This window comes from Ornithodoros turicata, chromosome 1, assembly GCF_037126465.1.
Source record: "Ornithodoros turicata isolate Travis chromosome 1, ASM3712646v1, whole genome shotgun sequence".
In the NCBI taxonomy this organism is placed as follows: Eukaryota; Metazoa; Arthropoda; class Arachnida; order Ixodida; family Argasidae; genus Ornithodoros; species Ornithodoros turicata.
Genome location: NC_088201.1, coordinates 182,550,560 through 182,555,724, shown reverse-complemented (window position 1 = coordinate 182,555,724; position 5,165 = coordinate 182,550,560). Strand labels below are relative to the sequence as shown.

The window sequence follows — 5,165 nt, the reverse complement described above, 5'->3', positions numbered from 1 at the left end:
GCTGCGCTTCTACGACGCCCTCCGTGCGTAGGAACTCAGCGAGTTGATCGTCGGTGTACGGGTCAGCCATTCCCGTTATCCTGCCGACGTTCCTGGTGTGCGATGCAGGGGGACGTGACGTCACTTGGATGCCGGCAAGGAATTCAATACCGGATATGGCTGTTGCTCCTGGAGGGGTAGGCACGCTGAGGGTCATGCCGCTGTCGCCGTGTATCTGTTGGCATATCACGGGTGCGTCCGTGACTGCTCGGATATCCTCCGCAATCCGGTTCGGGTTGGCTTGCAGGAGGGATTCAAAAGGGTTCACTGGTCGAAAGATGATGGGGATCCCGGAATTCCGCTCGTTCTTCTCTGGAAGAGGGGCCACGCTGTCGTCCTCCATCTTGTTCGTCTTCGACCTGGCTGCTGTTAGGGAACCGTGGTTCGCTGCGCCTGCGACGTTTACTTCATTGGCCCTTTTGATACATTGCTTATCAAGTTGGTTACAACTTCGATTGGATGCGTCTCTCCTACGCACACTCCCGTGTTCCTCCTCTCTGAGGCTTGCCTTTCCACATCTCGTTAACGAACATAGTGGTGGCGCTAGTAGCAACCACTACATCTCTCCCATGTTTTAAATGAAATGGTCACATTAAAAAATATCTGTGACATGGATTAACGCATCAATAACCTAAAGTTGCCTTTGGACCATTAAAATCCTGATCATCATCATCAATACCCAAATCTTTAAAGTTTACAAATTCAAACGTCTGGGAGGCTTGACCGTTCTTCCTGGACGAGTAACATATTGTCCGCTGTGACTGTTCCGCTTCTATGATGTCTCGCACATTTCTGTATTGGCACACTGACTTCTCAGTTGAGGTGCCTTCCCACAAAATGTCCATTCTATGCTCTGACCGTAGTCCTCCGTTATGAAATATCCTACGTAGTTGCTTTGCGTTTCTCACATCTATAGTTCTCCAGTTTCACAGCTATGAAGCAAGAATGAGGATCTAAAAAAGTTGATTCTCTATCACATGTATGCCACTCATGTATGTTGCCGGCAATCATGCCACATTTTCGCTCATAGCGCACTCCCTGCATACAGTACGAACATGAAAGAACTGATGTTCTGAGGCTGGAACAACATACGAGGGACAAATACATACAAAGCCTCAATACATCTTTCATTTACTGTACGAACATCTGGCGGCGCACAGACGTTATATTAACGCGGTACAAGCTTTAAAAAAAAAAAAAACGCGGTAATCCAGCTCTGCGTACTAAGCCGTTAACCACACAAACTTTGTTCTCCATGCATTTCCAATGGGGCATACAGGCAATGCAAGTCTCAGCACAGTTGCGTTTAGCCTCCGCTAGGGGTGAAACCAAAACAAACTCTCGTGTGGATGCATATGCGTAACCCCAGTTCGCAAACTGGGCACGCCTGGCGAAGTGTAAATGTGTTGGGAATGATATGATTGAGTTTCATCTGGTGTTTTGATATGATTTGATTGATTTGACACCTTTCGTGTACAGTTTTCCTATCCTCTGTATTCTCTTTGTCAGCACTTCAGGGACAAGCGCGTGCCTAATAAAGTGCAGGATGCCAGGCAAAATCTCTTCCTCCCAAAACGTGCGGTCAAAGTCTATCCTTTGAACATGCGTGGACCCGTTCCCAGCTCCATCATCTGTCCAGATAACGAAGTCGCACCATTCTCTTTCTGCTACGGCCATCTGGCCTTGTACTTGATAGAAATATGCATGTGAGGGCTTCAAGCGAACCTCGCCGTCAACAATGCTGCAGCAGAACCTCTTGTCGTTGCTGGCCCCTTCTGCTGTTATCCCCGTCTTGGACAGCGGACACTTTACCTCCAGCAGTCCATCCATGTCTCCCTCCTTCACAAGGCGGTCTGGTGAGGCTACAACTCCCGATGCACGATGAGACCAGTCTCGATCACTTCAACGGGCCTGTCATACAGGTGCATCAGGTGCACGTAAGCATCCACTGCGTCAGCTTCATGCTCCCTCCCGTATGCTATGGCTTCTGAATGGGCACTTTTTCTGTGCTAAAGTATTTGCTTCACAAGGTAGTCAGGTTTCGTGCAGCGAACCACTCTGCAAACGTTTGATGCCGTGACACGACCACTTCTTTCGGAGTACCATTTTGCATTGTCCGCCTGCCCCTTGGTACTCTTGCACAGTTTTTCACTTTCACTCACTGTCAGCTGCGGGAGTGACGTGATGTACTTGTCTACCTCCTGAGATACGTGGGGGCCCCAGAGGTCTTCGTCGTCGCCTATTGTGAGTGTTGGCTGCGCTGCCTCGGAGGGTTGAACGGACTTTCCAAGGAAACACTTCAAGAGCATCAAGCTTGGATGTACTTTTTCCAGTCGTTTGAGAGTCCTTGTGTAATCTCTGTTGTCACGATTTGGGGAATTCGCACATGGGTCAAACAGGCGCAGCCTGGTCTGGACGTGGGTAACTTTATTGACCAAGTGCTTCCGAAAAGTTATATCCTGCAGCGGAGTAACTGGGGCCGGCTTTATAGCTGCAAAAGAATTCAGGCAGGTGTCGCAGGACAAGAACGAATTATGGCAAAAATACTTCTGGTCCGACACATGCTCAGCAAATGATTTGCAGGCCTATACCTTGGGGGGCACAATCCAAGCACAAGGGACATTTGTACAGGAGACTTGGGGCTGTTTCGTGGCACCAGCATGGAAGAGCAATGCGGCAACATGCTCACATGTACCACTGAGCCTGAAAGCAAGCAGCAAATATCCCAGCACATATCGGCCGCCAACGACTTATAATTTACTGCATAACTGTTGCAGAAACGTCACTTTGTGCTAGAAACGCAGAATAAGTCACTGAGAGGGATTACCAAGGCAACCGAGACACGGATCGGCGCTTCTACAGTGCCAACAAACTGATCAACGCAAACTACAACAGTTTATCTTCCCTTCATACAGTGTTTACAAACTGATATACCACACACTGTCAAGCATCTATGTCCATAGTCGTATGACGTATTTACTCACCCGGCAACGCATTGACAGTGCGCACCAGAAACAGTGCGCACCAGAAACAGTGCCGTCGTCTTGATACCACGCCGTCGTAGTGTAACCACCCTTACGCATTGATGGTAGGCATACACCACACACCAGTGTGACATGTTCTGATGCGGAGTCTGTGTCCGTATTATATAATACGTTCCGCACGTAGCCCTCTTCTTTGAAGTTCCATCCGCGATGTCCTTGCCGGATGCAATGCGTTGACTTTCGAAGGTAGGCCCAAACTTGATCTACTTTCGGTTTAGCACTGACGTCTTGGACCCATCCAAGGTGAGCAAAGCCGAAGGGAACGCCGGGCTCTTCGATCATGTCGCTCGAGTCCCACACACAATGATGTACGATGCTCAACGCCGAACATGCGGAGTCAGTTTTAACACAACAGTCAGACCACACGCCGCAGACAGACAGAACGCAATCCGGGCACGGTGAGGAGGGCGTCGGGTGTCAAGAGAGCGCGCAGATGATCTATTCCTTTCTTTTTCTTTCGGCGTTTGAACGCGCTGCGCCGCCTCACGTCGTTAAGTCACAGCTTCAAGCGAGCTCGGCCCTACTTACGAAGGGACTACGGCAGCCTGCATTTTAAGTAACCCCCTTCGCATAAAATAAAAAAGAACCGTGCCACGAGAGCCGGTAGCAGACGACTTCAACCATTAGCAGTTGATTTTGCGCAGAACGCTAGAGGGCGCCACAACTCATGAAAATGGCGGATTGATGATATGATATGATTTTCGTTCGAGAGGGCCATTTTTGGTGCTGCCGGTCGTGAGCTACGAATGGCATGCCCAGTTCTCAATATGACGTCCATCTGATGCAAGACATCTCTGAAGAAGCTTGTGGTACTCTGTGAATACTCTTGATATAATTCCGTGCTCGACTGAGCGGACAGTGTCCTCAGTTTAATTGTTCAGTGTGTCTTCACTGCACGCTTCATATATCCGCAGAGGAAAAAATCGCAAGCGGTGAGGTCTGGTAATCTAGCAGGCCAAGGCGTTGTTGGTGAACACGGTCGAACGTTTCGTCCAATTGGTCTCTCACTCCTGTGGCGAAATGCGGAGGAGCGCCATCCTCGTGAAGATGCATACGTCCCTCTGCGTATGAAGAGGATCCAGTTCTAGCAGGAAGTCTCTTTTCAACATTTCTAGATAATCCTCTCCCGTCACGGTGTGATCAAGAAAACTGGCCCCACAATGCCTTCGCGCCACAGTCCACACCATGCTGTCGTATCTTGTGACCTTAGCGGTCGCTCAGATACCCAATTTGGGTTAGTCGGGGACCAGTAACGACAGTTGTGCTGTTGTTCACGTGAAAAGTTACCTCATCACTGAATAGCAGAAACTGCAAATGGAGCAGGTTGTCTCGAATGCGTGATAGCTCACTAGTGCAGGGTACACAAAAGGACGACACGCACACCAAGTGCTGACTGACAAGCAGACCTTTAATGCATCAGACACACACTTAAGTACATTACTGCTCTCACCAACCACTAGTGGAATCCAGGGCCGACATACTGAAAAATCCTTAGCATATTAGCAACCAAGAAAAACGCCCCCCCTCCCAAGAACCCGTCCTCCTGTTAGTTTTCAATGAATTCCTGAATTTTATCAGTCAACAACACTGAAGGCACGATAATACAATTACCGCCTGCCTGCTTTATGAGTAAAGCTTCTTTATAAAGATTTTTAAAGAACACTTTCGTTTTTCTAAACTGCGACTCGCACCCTGAACAAGTCCTTAAACGTTCAGCCACCTTACCATAACCCTTTCCTTTCGAAGCCCTCTGTTCCATCAGACGCACATTAACACAACGTTAGTTTAACGGCGCTTTTTAACCTACAGAACTGCACTCTCCGACCTGTAATCCTCCTCGTCCATTGCATGGAGCAGTTGAGTCCTATAAGGTCGGAATGTGCAGGTTTTCAGTGTTTTTCCTACTGTCGATGTAGACACACTGAAAAGTAGAGATGGGAGAAATCCAACATTTTTTGAATCCGAATCCAAGGACAGTTCTATAAATCCACGAATCTTAGGAATCTCAAATATTTCGAATCCTTTCTTTAAAAAGTGTTTAGAAAGACAGGTAAAAAAAACACTTCTAGTGAAAAGTGTTTT

The 5,165-nt window shown here is 48.2% G+C and overlaps 1 pseudogene; it reads right to left on the bottom strand.

Moving 5' to 3' along the window:
- Nucleotides 1-1,467: 1,467 nt before the first annotated feature.
- On the bottom strand, nucleotides 1,468-3,365 carry LOC135391550 (uncharacterized; annotated as a pseudogene).
- Nucleotides 3,366-5,165: the final 1,800 nt, after the last annotated feature.